At 40.3% G+C, this 19,633-nt stretch overlaps 1 long non-coding RNA gene and 1 pseudogene across 1 annotated transcript in view; one reads left to right on the top strand and one right to left on the bottom strand.

The window, feature by feature from the left end:
* The window catches only part of LOC140694590 (melanocortin-2 receptor accessory protein 2-like), a 44,767-nt pseudogene extending 30,655 nt beyond the window's left edge, over positions 1-14,112 (top strand).
* LOC140694596 (uncharacterized) overlaps positions 1-19,633 on the bottom strand; it is a 490,643-nt gene that overhangs the window by 464,496 nt on the left and 6,514 nt on the right. The window lies entirely within an intron of this gene.

Raw genomic sequence — 19,633 nt, 5'->3', positions numbered from 1 at the left:
TTAAAATGATTCTCCTTTATGGTGATTTCTCCTTTTTGGTCTAGCTTAATTTATTAACAGCCATCCTCATCATCATAATGACCAAACTCACTGTAAGTGGTCACCTACCTAAGGCTAAAATACCTTCCTCAAGTTTTACTTCATAGCAGGTGTTGGAGGGTAGGTATCAGTGTCTCCATTTTTGCAGCTGAGGGATTGAGAGATGGGCCAGCTTGTCCCAAATCACACGCAGCTGGCGGTGGGTAGCTCGGTGCTGGAACCCTGGCTGCACAGGATGCATTCTTAATTGCTCCTCTAATCATCCTCCCGTTGAGTTGTTTCCCGAACTCCTCTGAGCCCATAAATGACCGATTTTTGTGATCTCAGCCTGATGAGGCCTTGAAAGGAGAGACACCAGTGAGAAAGTGAGACAGAGTGGCATAAGTTAAAATTGTACATTTTCACAAATGTTTTATTTTCAGGTAGTTACTTAAAAATTTAGTATTTAAATTTAGTGCTCTGTAAGCACTAACAGCAAAACATTAAAAGTAATTATAGTGCAAAAGAGAAGTGGGCTTTGAAAATCCAACCATTGCTAATGATGTTACTTGTTTTTCTCTAGTGGCCCTTATTGTCAGAAATACTTACAAAGACTGAATTGGTTTTATGTAGTCTTAGTATGGAAGAAAAGATTGTCAGAGACTATTGTACGTAAAATCCTTACTCTTTTCTTTCCTGATGATGAATATGTTAGTTGTTTTCATGGCTTAAGCACATTTCGTCATTTGTGAAATTTGAGTACTATCGTTTACCTTGTCTGACTGTGAGAGTTAGACGCCTTGTATACAAAGCACCCAAGAGGTGCTTAATAAAAATATGCTGTCACAATGACAGATAGTTTAGAAGGATCAACTCTGAATACTAAAGAGGGTGGCTTATTTCTGATGCATATTCAATATGTATATATATGATATATATGAAAATGGTTTAAAGAAACAAGGGTTCTTTTTTTAGTGCAGTATGAAGTTTTAATGAAATCTGTAACATTCCAGTGAGACAGGGACTAGTTACATTGCCTTAAGCAGATGACCTTGAAGGTTATTTACTCAGCATATGTATTGTTACAACTCAGAATTCATGTTGCCGTGTAACCATCCACTCAGACATTTAAATTCGTCTGACTCTGAACAGATCCATTAAGTTTAGGAAAGTCCACATTGATCATTTTCAGGGAGTAAGCTTCTCTATTTTGTGATTAAAGAAAATTTTGATTTTTTTTTCTGCACTCTTAACAGGTTTAAAATATCAAAACATTGATTTGACGTGTCACTTTTTTAATAGAGAGAATAAAGCTCATGCTGTTTTATTTTGTAAATAAATGTTTTTGTATTTCAACAAACTTGTATGATATCCTGGCTCTTTGAGAAGTATTTTGCAAGATACTTAGATAACCTGCTGTTGGAAAAATACAGACGTGACTTTTATGAATGTAGGCGTAGTACAGATCTGTTGGTTTTTGCTACAGTGCAAGACATGAGGCCTAGGAGAGATTTGCTGCGGATTGCCAGGAGGACAGATCCCAGGTCTCAGTCTCCCCTCCTGTAAAATGAAGTGGCTGGACTGTATTCTTCCCTCTTTTAAGATGAGTTTCCATGAGCCTATGTCTTCTGTTTATATTCAGGACTATTAGCAATATCAGATTAAATACTTTATACCCCTCCCTTCCCCCGAATCAAAGTGTAGTATGTGGTACGTAAGCTTTTAGTTACCTGATTCTCGTTTCTGATCCTACAGGCAATTTTTGTGTTGCATCTTTCCCGGCAACCTGGAAGGTCTTTTTAGCCATAGGTGGCACAGATGCACCTTCTTACAGTCTTAATTTTCCTGTTTGTCAAAGAAGGCTTAAACAACGTGATTTTATTTTGATATCTTTGCTTAACGCTTCAGAATAGCACAATTTCCATTGTGTCTCTCTACGTGTAAAAATTACTCTGCTTATATCTTAGTTTTATTCTGTCATCTCGCTGTGAACATTTCAGACTTGCTGTGCAAACAGTGGCAAAATCTGACTTTGCTTCCAGTGTTAGAAACCAGTGAGCCAGGATTTTAAAAAAGAGCTAGAAGTGGCCTCTGGTACACCTTAAAGGTGAAAAGTGTATTGAGTTCCCTGAGTATTGACCCCGCCGCTGTCTGTTAATTGGTGGGAGGTGATTTGGTACATATACGAAGGGGTGTAGTGTTTTGAATTGGGTTTGCGTGCACGTGCTGCCACTGAGCCACGTGAGCCTGAGTCAGTTCGTTCTGAGTTTTTCCCTCGTCTGTGAGATGGGGACGCTGGTATCTGCTTTGTAGAATTGTGAGAATTAGAAATTATGTAAAGTGTTTCCCACAGTGTGTATGTCAAGAGGGCTCTTAAACTTTAGCTGCTGTTTTCTGTGAAGCCATCATTTATGGTCTTTGGCAATTACAAAGAAACAGGAAAATAAGAAAAGCTGGTTTTATGATGAAAGATATTTGAGGAGGTTCCATAGTTCCTATACCCATAATTTAGCATTTAGCAGAGTTAGAACTGTTACACAGTCGCCCTGAACCAACGTTAAGCCACAGAATTTTTTGTTACTTTATATATGTTGGGGCTTAAGGGGATCCAATACTTATACACATGTTGTCTCCAGCAGCCAACTGAGAGATGACACAAAAGACTAGGCAGGCGATAAATGTGTTCTTTGTTACTGATGAAGCCACGTTCTCCATGAACTTCAGGGCTCTGGGAAAATGCGTGTCATGATTCTGTGTCCCAGAAGTAGAGACTCACCCTGTCGCAGGTATCTCTGGGCCACAGCGAGCCTTCCCTTGAGAGGATGTGCCCCATCATGCACAGGGCTGTCCTGCCATGGAGCTGAGCATCCCGGTTGCTTCCCAATGGTGGCCAACACTGGAGGGAAAGTAAGGGTTTCATATGCCTTGCTTGTCTCCCCGGAATCACAACTCACTCTGTTAGTGTGACGAGGGCTAGCTGTGGGCCAGGGGTCAGGGTTGTGAAGGGAGAAGCACTCTCCATGGCCCAGAGGAGTGGGGAGGAGGCATCCCCTAATTCAGTTTAAACTGGTGGTGGGATGGAACAGAAGGCTGCTCCCCAAGAGTTTATAAAAGGAGAAATAAGGATTTCCTTTGGGACTTAGTCTAGCCAGGAAACACAGAAGATGATTAGAAGGGAGACTTGTAAACCACTTTAATATTAAGTTGACGTTTGTTGAGCACCAAAAATGTGCTGCATTCTTTTCTGAGAGTTTTACAGAAATGAATCCTTCAATCTTCTCAACAAGCGAGTAAGGAAGGTTTGATTGTTATCCCAGTTTTACAGTGTGGAAATTGAGGCACACAGAGGGTAAGTAATTTGGCCAAAGTCAGAAAACTAGTAAGTGGCAGAGCTGGTATTTTAACCCTGGCTGTCTGGTTTTGAGGCTCACAGAGATGAGCTTTGGTTGTTTAGATGTACCTGGATGCCTTGATCTCTGTACCTCTGTGCATCATTTAGCCCAGAAAGACAGAGAAAGGAGAGTTACACAGGTGCTCACAGTCGAGTATCGGCCACTGTCCACGAAGAGTGCACCGTGATAAGCGTTAATTGTTTTCCAGGCAGTAGAACTTTTCGTATAACAGAAATTTAGTCCATTGAGTTAATCTAGAAACCCTTCCTGCTCTGCTTCTGTCCATGCTTGCCATGTGACTGCCTGCCCGTGATTAGGCCGTTGAGGAGAAAATGTACTCATGGTTGAGCTCTGATATTGCAGCCTGGTTCATAGTTTCACATCTTCTGTTACATTAATAAGTTAAGTTTCTGGTTTTCTTGCATCAGTGTCTCATGAGTTTGGTTAATGTGAAACCAGTCCATGGGAGCCCAGGGGTGCTGACTGCATAATTTTTGAGCACGTTGTGGCACTTCTACCCATGCAGTCCTGACTGGAGTATGTCCGCCTTCCGCACTGATTTCCCCCAACAGCAGGGTCCTATCCCACACCCGGATGTGAGGCTGGGAGCTCTCTGAGTAGGCCAGTCAGAGGCCAAGTCCACTAATCAGGAAATGATGAAGTACCTGATAGTGGGTTTAATAGAAGAAAAGGGCTTCCAGGAAGTCTGATGGGCTGTTCAAGTCCATTTGGTGAGAAGCTGTCCACTGTGTGTGGTTGAGCTTCTTCTTTGCTGTTGAAAAGTCTGGAGTAGATGAAGGGACTTTAAAAAGCAGAAAGGAGTGATTTCAGGTGGTACATCCACACCGGTGAGAAATGATGGATGACCACCTGTGTGAGGCATAGACAGAGTCCTACAAACTTCATAAAACAACTTTAAAAGCTCTTCCATCTGAGTGCAGTTCATATGGGGTCCAGTTAATCACTGGTTGCGCTGAGCGGGCAAGTAACTGATGATGACAGAAAGGACACGGAGGCATCAAAACGGTCTCAGTCATGTTCCCTGTTTAAAGGATGTGGCACAGTGTAATATATTTGAGCTGGTTTTTCACTGAACAATTTTTAGTGTTTTCTGGGACTCCCCAGTGCCCCAAGGTTCCATGCAGCTGGGAGTCCCCTCTGTGCAGCTCCGTCAGCGCTTGCCCTGGGCTGACGCGGTGTCCCGGGGAGCAGGACGGTCAGCGTCCCCGGCTACTCCGAGCCCCGTCTCCTCATCCGCAGGGCCGGGTTTCTCATCCATGTCTACTTAGTAGGGTTGCTGAGAATCACACGTGATGGTTATCAGGTGTGATTTCTGGTTGTCTCTGTGATTGGCATATAGTCAATATTTGATAGAAACACTTGTTTTTTTATTGTAATTGTGGCTTTTACATTGCAGTGGTTTTTAGTCTGTATTTTTTATAACTTTATTCTTATTTTTAAATATGCCCTTATTTTTATTTATTTTTTGGAAGTACTGGGGACTGAAGCCAGGACATTGTGCATGCTAAACAGGTGCTCTACAACTGAGTAATAGCCACTCTCCTTGTCTGCACTTAAAAATACACATTGCAATACACAAAAGAGCTCTTAAACACCATCATGGGACCTAGTCTCTGTATAGGCAATTGAACACGTATACTATTTCAATAAGAATAAATGTTGTTGGGACATACATTTCTGAATCTGTTAATGTGCTTAAAAACGATCGTAGCTAGTGATAAACACAAGACTTGGATCCAGAACTTCTTAGGGTCTGTTTTGCCATCATGGGAAATTACATTCTACAGAAAAGGCTAATTGGGTCTCTTTGATATTTGGATGGTTTAGCAGATGATCAAGGCTTTCAAAAGCTGACAGTTTTGTATTTTAAACTAACTACAAAGTTATCTTCTAGAAGTTGTAAGTCTTAAGCTTTTGAAGTGCCCAGTAATCCAGGGGGTATGTGTCTGTGTCTGTGTGAACGTTTGTGTGTGTGATTTCAGGAAGGTAGAAATAATTTCCATATAGACTTTGATACCTTTCTCCTCCAGTTCAAGGTATAGGCATATATTTACAAAAATAAATTGATTTTCTTTTGTCATTTGGCATATTGGTGGGAATAAGTGGTTCTCATACTTGTTTCTGAAGTGTTGTGGAGCATGAGCTTAGAAAACGGGAGGAGAAAGAGGCAAGGAGGCACTTCACACTTTATGCAGGATATGAGAAACAGTAGCTTTTCTTTTCTCTTTTCTTCTAAAGCAAACTGGCACTGAAATGTAACATACTGTTACTCAGAATTGCTTTTCTAATCAGATACAAGGGCCTCAGGTTTTTCAAGACAACATGAATGATGAAATGTGTGTTAGCATTTATCTTTGAAAGTAGTTTTATTTTTCAAGTAAAAGGCTATAGCCTGTTCTTTCTTCCAGTGGTACATGAAGTGCTCATTGATCCAGGTACATGATCTATGTGCTTAGTTTCTTTGGGTTTTTTGTTTTTTTAAGTGCTTGTTTCATTGTGGTGAACATTATGGTGAAACATTATGAATGTTTAAAATTTTTGGATTTTGATCTTTAGAACATGTTGATTTGTCAGAACTTTTAAAAACCTGATTGTTCTTTGGTCGTAGTTTGGTGGGGCACCCTATTGGTTTCTGCTGTCTGTTAAAGAGTGAAATTGTTCCTCTAGCCTGCAGATCATTAAGTGAATGTTTTGCAGTGTGCTTTAAAATTCATTGAATGCATTGAGCATGTTTGTCCAGTGAATTTTGAATTCACTCATAGTATTACTTTGCTTTGGTTCTGTGGCTTTTGCTCCTCTCCACAAGAATTTGAATTCTCTGTTGCATTTTGTATACGTGTTCTTAACAGGGGAAGATATTTTGCATTTTTTACAGAGGTGGGTTTTCCCATCCCCTCTGAATGTCTTCTGTAATTGATACAACAAAAATCTGTTATTGCAGTGCTAAATTATTTCATAAACTATTTTTTGGCTTAATCAGAAACAATGACAAAGAGTGATAATAAAACATACGAAAACCTTCCTTCCTTTGAAGAATATGTATCAGGTGGTTAGGCTCACGCATGCTTTGTGCCTGACACACTTATTCTCATGTCATTGTGTATCATGATTCGGAGATGGAAATACTTCAGGTTTATAGATTTTTGTTTTAACATTTGTGTTGAATTCTATCTTCAGGCTGATGTTTTCTGTTGGGTTTGTGGAAAGTGTAGAAGAAGGGAAACAAATGCTTTGTCTTGTTTTCAGGAGGCCTGAGTTGCTGATGATAAAAGAATTGAGGGTGGGCTGAGGAAAAGAGTGACACTCCCTCTCCTCCCGGTTGAAATTGATGAAAATGAAATCAATTAAGTGTATCGGTATTTGACCAATAGAAGTTAGCGAGACCAAACTGGCTAGTTATGCACAATGGAAAGTATTGAATTCACCTGCAGAGTTAGGTGCTTTACCAAGTAGCAGCAGCTTAGAGCAATAAGAAAAATCAGTCCTATGATGAGCTATAAAAATTATATAATATCTTTTATTTCTGAAACATTTCTACTTAAATTGTGTAGAGCTAAAATTAAGTTTCACACCAGGAGTTAAGAATGTGGGTGGTTCTGTGGGATCGTTATTCAGGGATGTGCCTAGACCCTGCTAGAGTGGCTGAAGCTGGCAGGAAATGACCCAAAACCAGGATTTGTCATCCCAGGGTGTTCTCCATAATGGTTCCATTTGGGAGCCCTTGATTGGGTTAACAAATTGTAACAGACCCCAGCCGCCTGTCAACTTTAAGAAGAAAAAATATGCTTAGTAACTGCTTTGCAAGCAGGGGCCTGTGCATCCTCACTCCTGTCTCCTTGCCTTAAAGAGCAGAGACAATGCTTTGCTTGCATAGTTGAGGTTTTAGATAGCACTCTGCTCATTGCAAAGCAAGAACCCAGGACCTCAGCTATAAAAGCTGGGCTTGTGTGCTGTTAGATAGTCTGTTACCCCCACAACAAGGACCTGGCTGGTCTGGTTGTCTGCTTTGTAATTCACATATCTAAAGAATGTATTTTGTTCCTCTCACCCCATGACTTCCCTAAAGATACACTAAGACTATGCACTCCTGGTGGATTCTACAATCTCTGTCTCATACAGACTTTGCCCAAGTTCCTGCTTACTATCACACAACTGTTAATGACTATTTTCTTTGATTAAACACAATAAATATGGGAGAATTTGAGAGGCTCGTGGAGTAGGCTCCCTACTCCCTATCGATTTCTGGACTTTTTCCACTGTCTTGAATAATCATTCCGTGTCGGTAAGATTTCTGCCAGCCAGAACTCAGAGTTCCAGGTGAGAAGGATGCAGTTTTATCTCTCCTACCGGAGGGAGAGAGAGAACATAATTGAGATCTGCTTCCTTGTGGTTCACCTGCAGCCTTCTGGCCTCTGCTCACAGGGCCTCTATCCCAGGACTGACCACAGCCTTTTCTTCCCTTGTCAACATTTCCTGTGCCTTTCAGAAGTTGGTCTCTTCTCTACAATTCAACCCTGGCAGATGTGATGGTGGTCAGCGTGCTGGTGGGCAGTCACTTGGGGCTCCCAGGAGCCATGCTGATACTCCTGAGTCTCTCATTCGGGATAACAGAACTGTGGAGCACCGGAGGAAGCCCATTCATGCGAGGTCAACACAGCATTGCATCATTTTCATTTTACTTTTGAATTTTCAGTGGAGTAATTACTTGTAGCAAACTGTTCCAGATTTTCGGCCACCTGCTTTCCTCACCACCATTTCCTTGTTGGCTCTGGTGCTTGTTTGAAGAACCAGGTTTCTTCTCTGGTCATTTCTAGCAGCTGGGCTTGCCGAATCCTTGATCATCATTTGAAGCAGAATGCTTCTTCGTGATGTCAAACTGATTTTCCTATTTGTGAATATTTCATGTACACTCAGCAACTGTTTCAAGTGAAATGCTCTTATCCAATTTCGGTTAACTCACATTTGCTGATCTCCTGCTTTCATGCTGAGGGCAGTTTTTCTTCCTGTAATAAAAGCTCGCAATTTGCATTTACTATGGGAAGGTACTGGCCCGAGGTGGCTTTTGTTCTTAACAGTTTTAATACAATTCACCCATTAACATATACAGCGGTTTTTACCCTATGCCGAGAATTGTGCATCCCAGTGAATCTTAGAACATTTTCATCCCCCCAACAGGAAGCCCCGTACGCATAAGCAGTCTTTCCCATTTTCCCCATCCTCCCCCAGCCCCAAGGAGCCACTCTTCTCTCTCTGTGGATTTGCCTGTGTTGGACATTTCATGTAAACCCAGTCATTTCAAGTAAATGGAACCGTCTATTGTGACTGACTTCTTTCACACTGAGTAACGTTTTCAATTTTTGTCCATGTTGCGGCCTGGGTCAGTACTCTATGCTTTGCCATTGCTGAATTATATTCCACTGTATGGCTGGGACCCACTGTTTACCCATTCATCAGGTGATAGGCATTTTTTTTGTTTCTGCTTTTTGGCTGTAATGAATAATGGCGCCGTGAATATTCCTGTAGGAGTTTTTATGTGGACATTTCTTTTCAGTTCTCTTATGTGTGTGCCCAGAGAGCAGAATTGCTGGGTCATCCAGAAACCAAACATTTCACTCTCTGAGGCCCTGCCAGGCTGTTTTCCAAAGTGGCCACGCTGTGTTACGTCCTCACCAGCAAGGGCTGCGAGCTCCAATTAGTCTGTGTCTTCATTACTGCTTGTTACACTTTTTTAATTATAACCTATTGTAGTGAGTGTGAAGCGGTTTCTCCTAGTGGTTTTGACTTTATTTCCCTTAAAGCTAAAGATATTGAACATCGTTTGATTGTGCTTATTGGCCATTTGTATATTTTCCTTGAAAAATACCTTTTCAGATCCATTATTCACTTTTTAATTGAGTTGCCTTTCTATTGTTGAGTTGTAGGAGTTTTTTTCTTATTTGGAGATACAAATTCCTAATCAGATAAATGATTTGAAAAAATTTTCTCCTGTGTGTTTTTTTTCACTTTCTGTATGGTGTCCTTTGAAGCAAAGTTTTAAATTTTCATGAACTCCAATTTATCTCTGTTTTCTTTGTTCCTTGTGCTTTTGGGGTAATATTTAAAATCCGAGGTATTTTATTTAAACTTTTATATATAAAATAACTTAATTCTTAGGACCGTTCTAGGAGATGGGTGCTGTTGTTCTTCCCAGTCTGTGGATAGGAGACTGAGATGCAGAAAATTTCACTGACATATCAGTGTTACAGCTACCCAGTGTTGTGGGAGTTCAGACCCTCATGTTTGTCCCGAGCATCTGTGCTCTTCCCCTCCATGCTCCACTCCTTCCTGGAATCGTTAATGAAAAAGTCTTTCCTTTTTTGATTTCTTGTTAGTTTGTTTTCTCATTGGGGACCGCATCACCTCATTTTCCTTGCAGAGGTCAGTGTAGCTTTATTTTAGGTCTCATGTAGGCAGAAGCATTGCTATCAGTTAACTTCTTTATTACTCACCCTCGAGTGATGATTGTTGCTAGTTGACCCAATCAATTCATGCTTAAGTCTCTCCTGCTCATGACACTAAAAACAGTCATGACTTACAGAATGCTCAAAGAAGAAAGTACCTGATTGATTTCATTTTGCTACCCAATCAAACCAATCAAATAAAAACCCCGATGTTGACACAGATTATAAGCCCTCCAGAATATGGTCACTGTCTTCTTTGTGTTTCATTTGTTTGGTCACAGTGTCTGGATAGTGCCTTGCTGTCCAGCAGTTTTGTTAGGATACGGTGCTCGTGAATCATTGTAAGGACAGTATTTGGACAACAGACTGTGTTGTTCATTTCACGAGGGAAAAGAGCATATAGAAATACTGCTCAGTTCTATTTTAAAATTAAGCTTGGAATTTTGAGAAGAGTTCAAGAAACCACACAAAGCTCTTTTTCACTAACTTTAGATCTATCTTATACACATTATGGTTACATAGCAGAGTAACTTATCAACTAAATTTGACAAGAAGAGTGTATTATTGATTATTTGTTTTAGTTGAAATATTCTACCTGGGATAAAGTAATCAGTGCCCATAAATGAACAAATATGTTTGTATTTCTATGCAACATGGGAGCAGACTTCATATGTTTCTATATAATATATATGACTGTGTGTTTTAATCTGTCTGTCAGTGTTTTTATACTTTTTCAGCAATGTTGTAACTTTAGAATTCTTCTAAGAAAATCACCCCCGATTCTAGTGCAGTTTGTACAGTGTATCCTCTCTTATGCATGGGATTCCACTGTCCCCTCAGTGAGGAATTTCCTCTCCTATTGAGTCAGTAGCAGAGTTAAAGGAACTGTGATTTCTAGGCCTTTGCTCTCCATGTGTTTGCAGTTGGCTGTCAATCACAGTTTTCCCTTTCTTGAGTTTTCATTGTTAAATTAGAATTATGGAAATAACTATTAATATGTTGCATCGGTCTCCCTAGAAACTTGATGTGTTTGTGCTTTTCAGTTTTCAATTTATGAAAAATTTAAACGCACTTTTTTTTAAGTAGTCCTTTCTCACTAGATATTTGTTTAACTCTTTATAGTTAAAATATTTTTTTCCCAATGAATGAATCGGTGTGCATGTTTTAAAAGGTACGTTACTTTTTAGTTTTCATATTGTAACAGTTATATTCATTGTAGAGAATTTGGAAAATAAGGATAAAAACAATAATAACTTAAAGATGGCCTCTAACCTCACCTGGAGATACAGTTGTAAGGTTTGATATTGAGAATTACAGGTCCTCTCATGTTGTTCTTCTTCTTCAAGTATGTTTTTGTCACTTAGACCCTCGAATTCCCATATGAATTGTAGCAGCAAGCTGTCAGTTTCTGCAGAGGAGCCTGCTGGGATTGTGATCGAGACCACGTTGAATGTATGGATCGCTCTGGGGAGCACTGCCATTTCAAGAGCGCTGTCTTCTGATCCAGGAATGTGCGTGGTGTGTCTGTCCAGGTATTTAGGTCTTCTTTAATTTTTTTCAGCAATGCGTTGATTTTACAGAGTGTTATTTTACTTTTTTTTCTTTGCCTTTATACTGAGGACAAGTGTGCAAGGTACCGGGATCAGAAGTGTATTTGAGCCCCGCCACTTGCTGCCACCATGGACGCTGTGCTCTTGCTTTGCCCTCTGTAAAATCTTCCACAAAATAAGACCTCAGTAACTCTCTCTTGAATGAATGATTATATGATTGTTGGATGATGCTTGAGAGTCCTTGTGATGATGTCTTTTTCTCAGCCTTTCCCCTCTTCTTAACTATGCCCTTTCTCTTCCTTTCCTCCAGCCTGGTTTTCAGCCTGCCTGTGGCATTGATTTTCCCTGTCTGTAGACTCTTCCTTTCACTGGTACATGATAATGTTACATGGGGGCTGTGGAAACTTGCTAGATATCAAGAAAGAGCAAATCCATTGCATGCCAGTATTTTTAGACTGTGGTATTTTTTATCGATTGAAATTAAATGAGTCACACCACCGGAGCCCTCCCGTGAGCTCTTTTCGCCTTCCTACAGGTGATACTGCTCTTGTTGCTGCATGTGCCCTGCCCCCAGCCTTGGTTTTGGAATTGAGAAAGTCACCCTCAGTGGAGCCCTCTCTTTAAAAGATGAAGAGAACATTTGCTCCTTCTCCCTCGTTGGGGACTTGGATGAGATGAGGTACCAGATAAAGAATGGAGCCCCTCCTCATTCTGACCCCTGCTCTTTCCATTCCTTTGTCCAGGGGAAAAGAGTACAATTGAACAGTATAAAGATTGATTGTGAGCTAATGAGATAGACAAGACAACCGAACATTAATTAAATATCCTTTCATGCCGGAAACAAATGAATTATACACACAAAAAGCACATAAATCACGGTAGTACTGTGGTTACAAACATGGGTCCGAGTTCGAGTCCTGCTCTGGAGTGACCAGCCCTGTGAGTTGGAGAACTGGTAGGTCGGCTTAGCCTCTCCCGGACTTGTTTTCTGTCCTGCAGAGACGGGGCTCGCTAGGCGTCCCTCCCCCGTAGAGGTGCTGAGGGGTGTAAATGATGCGCGTGGGCAGCCCGATCACAGCTGCTCTTTCCTCATAAGTGCAGGATAGAATGGATTTGCGGAGACGGCTTTATGACCGCCCCGTGTAGACTCTCAGTGCTCCAAAGGGATGCCTTGTGGTTTGGAGGTGGGATTCCCACTTCTGTAAATACCCAAGGATTGTGTTATTTGGCCCTGCTTATTTGAATGTATTCTTTAGTAAGTACATATTGTAGATATATTTTTCAAGCATGCATGCTTTTTTCTTTTATTATTTATATTTCTACCCTCTCGTCTCTTGGTGTGACATTTCATGGAATCCAAGAAACAGTCCTAAGCTACCTGCCTCTTCACACTTCTCCATGGTGGTTTTCTTCCCAGACTAGAAGAGGGTTTTGCATAGGAAATTTTCTTTGTTCCCCTTTTCTTGGAGTCTCTCTGTCTGTCTGCCCATCTCTCACCTGTCCATCTGTCCATTTCTCTGCCCACTCGTTCTTCTGACTTGTTCCAAGAAGCATTTCAGGCAGCTTAGAGAAGAACAGATACCAAATAAACAGGTGAGAAAATAGGGCCAAGTTCAGACAGTGAGGCTAGGAGGCGAGCCTGTTTGAGGGTTGCAGATGTGAGACACACACCTCTGCCCTGTCATTTATAAGATGGACAGCAAGAGTGTGCCCGAGGCTCCCACCAGACACAGGGTAACAGAGTTTATGGGAAATGCTCACTGGCTGTGAAATAAATAAGTGGCTTAGGAGAAGCCCAGTCTTTCCTGCTACTAAGGCTTAGGAGAATATTTTGACTGTCTTCCAAAATCAGAGTATTTCATCGTTTCTTTTGTCAGAGTTCTATGTATAGTTGGTTACATTCTATATCTGGAAATTTCTCCAAAACTGCTTCCCACGTGAGTCCCATGGCTCAGGAATGGGGTGGTTCTGCTCATTGACCGGGGTTGGCCAGAAACAGAAAATGACAGCCTCAAAGGAGCCTGTGATTTCTCAGTTATGTTTTGTCAGTGCTGTACATTTCAGAGAATGCTTTCACAGTTTCTCTCCATCTGAGGCGGCAGTGTGCTCTTACCAGCATCAGGAGCTCAGGGCCACGGGATGGTGGGTGCTGACTGCACTGCCGTCAAGACAGCTAAGGTAGTCACTGCAGGCGTGGTGCTTTTACGTAGTGCATTTCATGTTCTTTAATAGAAGGCTTCAACAGGGAGTTAATTGAGTTAATTAACATTTAATAAATATGATGCTGTTTTAAAAGACAGTTATAGGCAGAATATAAGCTGTGTAGACTTTAAAAACGGTTTCATTTCTGAAATTTCAGTAGGGAAGGTTCACAGTTTATCTTATTTATGCCTCTCTTATAAAGTAACAAAGAAACAAGACAGAAAAAGCAGAGGATGATTTCTGTTCTTCGTCTCGGCTTGCAGGTGCCCCTACCTCCAGTGGCATCCATCCAGACACCAGCAGTGACACTGGCCGTGCTCAGAACTGCCTCAGCCCTGAAGACACAACTGACAAATAGAAGGGGACCGCGTCCTGTTACAGCAGGTGCTCTCCCTTTGTGGGTCCTTACGTAACTGCGCGGTGTTATTCAGGATCGCCCGTTCCACATTGTGCGACGCTACTGCGGTGTCTCCTAGTTACTTGTTTCTGTAAGTACTCGTGTATTTTCTCCAATGTGTGGTACTAGACATCTAAAAATGCTTTTTTTCAGATGAAAAACAATGTGTTTTTAATATAATAAGTCTGAAAAAAGGTGTAAGAGAGGCTATCCTGGTCCCACTACTCGGAGATAATAATTAACACTTTAACGTCTATTTTTGTCCTTTTCGTCAGTGTGTATCACCTCTGTCATAAAAACCAGCGAGCACTCTGTGCCTGTTTACTGTGTGGAGAACTCCATTTTCCATTCGGCTTTTTATATTTTTTCTGCAATATTCTATCTCCCCTGGCATGATTTTTAATGACCAGTATAGAATTCTGTCTTGTGGAGGCATCGTCCATTTTACTTCAGACTAAAATAAACTTTTAAATTCCAAGTATACTTTACTGAAATACTGAAAAGAGAACCGTGGTGGTACCGAAAGTCCCCTACCTCCCTTCCCCTTATTTCCTGAAGGTAAAAGCTGTTGACAATGTGTATATATTTCATGACCTTTATGCCTAGGACATATATATATACACATACATACATATGTACATACATACACGTATATGAGAAATCTATATATATGTGTGTGTTTATATGCTTTATTGAAAATTAAGGCCATACTATATGTTTTCTACAGCTCACTTTATTCACTCAGGGGTATATCATAGACGTCCTCCCACTCCAGATTCACCCGGTCCTTTCAGATACAGTGGAAGGGGTCTCCTGATGTGCAGGTGTGGTCTCTTTTGGAAGGACACCTTTGGTGAGAGAGTGCTGTGGACAAGGCCCTGGACCATGCCGAAACACCAGCCCCCTCAGAGCCCACAGCTCGCCGTGATTTACTGCATAATTTTCTTGATGGTGGACGCTTAAGTTTTCTCCATTTTCCACTGTCAGTAATGATGTTTGACTGGCATCCTTCTTGTACAAACATTCCTGTAATCTTGTATGAGTATTCCTTTAGTTAAGGCTTCCTGAAATTTAGTCCCTGGATGTGACATTTACATTCATCACAGGCTCCTTTCAAGAGACTCTAGAAATTCCTTCTCCAGTGGGGAATGAATAGATGTAGAATAATTTCTGTAACCAGTTCTATATCGCTGGATATGATTTCACTTCAGCTTTTCTTCCCAGCATTGTAAAAAGTGCTGTGTAAATGCCCTGATGAATACATCTTTTTGAACTGATTTTTTTTCTAAACGAAACGATTCCTTGAAGCTGAGTTGAGTCTGTGTGTACACACGTTTTTCAGTGTTTATATATCCATTGACATGTCGTCCTCCAAAATGTCGCTCAAAATTTGTTCTCTCACAGATGGATACTAGCTAGAATATCTTTTATAAATATTTGCCAATATGATGAGCAAAAGTGCTTTTTCATTGTTTTAGCTTGCATTTGATGACCAGTGAGGTATTCAGTATTTTTCACTCATTAGCCATCTGACTTTTTAAAAGTGAATGATCCCTTTTGTCCGTTGCACACAGTTAAGTGAGGGAGCTTCTTGTTGCTTTGTGACAGCTCTTTGTATGTCATGAACATTAACCCCTTGTCTTCATCAACATGTATCACAGAGCTTTTTCTTGTCATTTCTTGCCTTTCATTTTGTTCAGTAGGTTTATTTTTGTTGTGGCCCAACATATTCTTAAGGTATTAAATGTCTTCCTTTTGGGTTTTAACTTTGGTATTATTCTTAGAAATACTTTCTTATAATGGTACAAATCTCTTCTGCAGGTTTTTAAATCTCTAAGATGGAGATGATAATGGTAATTGTTCTAGTGAAGAGAAGTTGAAGTAATATGAGCAAAGGGTTGTATTGGCTCTTATTAGTACTTTCTAATATTTACATCACTATCTGTAATTTTTCTTGTGGTCCTTATGACAGGAATAGAATTTGTTCTTTGCAGGGGATTCTCTGATTGTCCCAGAACAATTATTGAATTCATACTTTGCTCTTTGATTTGAAATCCCACGTGTACAAAATACTTATGAACACTAGAGTCTCTTTTTGAGCTCATGGTATATTTCTGTAAATCTTTCTTTCTTATTCCAGCTCTATATCTTACATATTGTAAAAATTTATTTAATATCTGACAGTGCAATGTTTTTTCATTCTTTTCTTCCATCCCAAATTTTTTTGGCTAGTATTATGACTTTATTATTCCTGAAGAATTCTAAAATAATTTGCTCAAGTTAAAAAAAAAAAACAGGTAAGAGTTTTCATGGGATTTTTTAGTAAGTTTTGAATTATCTTTAGGGGAACTTACGTCTTTACAAAACTGCTTTCCTCCATGCAATATGTTGATGTCCATACATTCACTCCTCTTAATTTACCCCTCAGTACAGTCCTGTAGTTTTCTCCATGTAGAACATGGGCATTAATTTTGAGTTTATTCAAGATTATTGTTGAGGATTTTGTTAATTTTTTAAGGGAGAATTTTTTGGTATTACATTTTTTAACTGTTTAAACTGACACCTAGGAAGGCAGATTCGGTTTGTAAATACTCACTTTGTAACTTGTCATTTAAAATTGTAATTATTAAGTACTTGTTCCAGAATGCTTTCTTTTCTGTTTTTAAAAGTTTGTTTCCAAGATTATCAAAATGGTCATAGCTAAGTAGTACACGTGGGGAGACAGATGGAGAGAGGTAGTGTGGTTCATGTACAAACTGTGAGCAGTTTCATGGCTGCCTTTAGGCTGGAGAAGCCACAGAAGAGTCCAGGAAAGACCAGGGATAGCTTTGTATGCACTTGAAAGCCAGCTTTCCTGCCTTTATGGAGAAGCCTGGTGCGCGTGGCAGGTAGATGATCAAGGTCCGATGGAGGTCATTGGCTGGACACAGCACTGTGTCTGTGAGAAGTGGAGACCAGTGCCATGGGAAATGCTTGGTGCCAGGAACACTGCAGGGAAGCTGGGTAGCCTATGCGTTAAGGATTTTCCAGTCCTGAGAGTTGGAAGTTCAGACTCTGCATTCAGATCTGAGTTTGAATTCATCCTCTCTTGTTTACTGGTCCTCAGACTTTTGCCAAGTTATATACCCTCTTTGAACTCCTGTTTTCTTGTCTCTCAAAATAGGAGAATTACGGCCTGCTGCTAGAGTGTTTGATCAGGGTAAATGATTTGTGTCTGTAACATGCCACGTACAGTCACAAGCTCAGTGAGAAATGGGCTGTCGCCTCTTCTTCTGCAACTCAGTGCTTGACAAGGCATGGGAGAAAGCCAGTCCCTAATTTGTGTGTGATGCAAGAAGGAACAAAATTAATGTCTTGCCTATCCCTAGCAGTATTCTTACTCCTTAGCTTCATTTACTTCTTTCCTCCTTTCCTTTCTCCTTTCCCCTCCTCCACCAAAAGAGCCTGAGACTCTCTGAGAACACTAGATTCAAATCACTTTAAAGGTTTTCTCATCCTCATGAAATGATACTAACATAAAAAAAATCTTTACACATCCCAGAATTCATTGTATTTGATTTACACACACACGCGTGCACGCACACACACGCACACACACACACAATCAGGGTACCTCCCACTTGCTGAGGGAGGAGGACCACTTTTTCTGAGTTTTCATTCAGTGAGCGTGAGAACAAAGTCTCTTATGTAGACATTCACCCGGCTTCGTGCATGGTGTTTTCAATTGGATTTCTGCTTTGTGGCCATAGACATATTCTCCTAATAGAACACAGTAAGTGAAGACATAGACATTTTGCTGAGATATTGGTGTCATCATATTTGAGTTGGAATGGGCTTGAGACAGCAGAGTCATAACTTTTTATGGGTGAGAATCCATTAAAGTGTAACTTGGACAAAGACCTGGGTCTTCTGCCATCGTGTCCAAGCAGATGAAGAGGCAAATGGTTGTGGGATGGCAGGGATCCTTCTTGCTTGGGTTCCAGGGTCTTGCTAGTTTTCATTGCTCAGCTGCCTTTAGTTTATATCCATGTGGCCTCTCATGGGAAGGTCACTCTGTCCTTATAGACTGAGTTTCTAATCAGCAAAAAGCTCTGGATCCACTCATATTTCTCAGAGTTTTTCTGCTGACCTGCTGACACTTTATATAAATGAGACCTAAGAAACTACCGGATATAAAATCCTTACTGTTATCACTTGCCCTCGATTTCCATAGGAATGGGGTGCTGTCTCAGGCTGTCTAAGGCTATATTTGAACAATGATAGGGTGTTAGGCTGTGCTACTGGACCCTCCACAGTCGAATGGGATTTCCACCTTAGTTTTTAGAATCAGGCAGACGCTTTCAAATCTTGCCTTTACCAGTTACTAGCTTTGTGACCTTGGGGAAGAAACTGCACTTATTTGTGTCCAATTTTCTTTATATGTAAATAGGTTCAGTATTTATTTTAATGTTTTTGTTATAGAATTGAATGAGCTAATTCCCTCATTTATACCTAAAATACTGATCGTGTGGTTCAATGGTGGTGCCTTGGTAGTTGATTACTAAGGAACTCGGCAGTGAGAATAGGGGTGGGGGACCCCTGGATCATAGAGCTTATATTACAGGATATGCTTGTAAAAGACTGGATGTGCAGTGGATTTTTAGTAAATAGCCATTCCTTTCCTAATCCGCATTGATTGTTTATAAATCTTTATACTAATATATGAGCAATTTTTATTGCAATTTAAATATCTTTGTAGTATTTAATATATGTAGCTATAACAAAAATACGTGAAATAAAATGATTTGATTTTTTTCAATAAGCAAAACAAAAAAATAGAAAAGAAAAACAGTTTTGAAAGAGTAGAAATAATTTTATTTCCATGGAATCAATTCCCAAGATAGGTTTTTTGGTTCTGTTGTTAAACAGCAAATAAAATTGATAGGTTGTGACATAATGGAAATGAGGAAACAGTGGAGACATACTACCTCCAATACAGTCATTTTGTTATCAAGTCCCATCTCGTTCTGCTTACTGCATGACAGGCCAATAAATCGGGAGATGAGCTGTTGGAGCAAGGAATAGTGACTTTATTTGAAAAGCTGGCAGACCCAGAAGATGGCATACTGATATCCTGGGGAACCCTCTTCCCCAAGTCAGAATTCCGGCTCCTTTTATACTAAAAAGAGGCGGTGGTGTGGTTGGTTGTTGCAAACTTCTTGCTGTACGAATTGTTTGTCCTTGGAATCCTTTGTTCTTGCAGCTGTCCATGTGGATCAAATCATGGTGCCCCTGAAAAACCTCCAAAAAAAACACAAAGTTTATTCTCTGTTTTACAACTTCTCATCCCTATTTAAGTGCAGAAGAGCTAACAGTCTTAAAGATCAGAGCCCAGAGAATAGGCTCTCCTGGATATTTCAGGCTAAAGGCAACTTTCTTTTACAAAAGGTGCAGAGCTAGCAAGTCTGAGCCTAGAAAACAGGGCACACGGTTAAAGCCCAAGGAACACTTCTAACATGGAGTCAAATTTGTTCTTTTCTATTACAATTTCTTTTTCCACCTCATAAATAATTTTAGTAAGAAACATGAACAATTTTTTTATTTTTGGTTCTTAATAACGGATAAGTGGGCCAA

The sequence above is a fragment of the Vicugna pacos genome, unplaced genomic scaffold (genome assembly GCF_048564905.1).
Source record: "Vicugna pacos unplaced genomic scaffold, VicPac4 scaffold_65, whole genome shotgun sequence".
Taxonomy (NCBI): domain Eukaryota; kingdom Metazoa; phylum Chordata; class Mammalia; order Artiodactyla; family Camelidae; genus Vicugna; species Vicugna pacos.
This window is presented reverse-complemented; position numbering and strand designations above follow the sequence as displayed.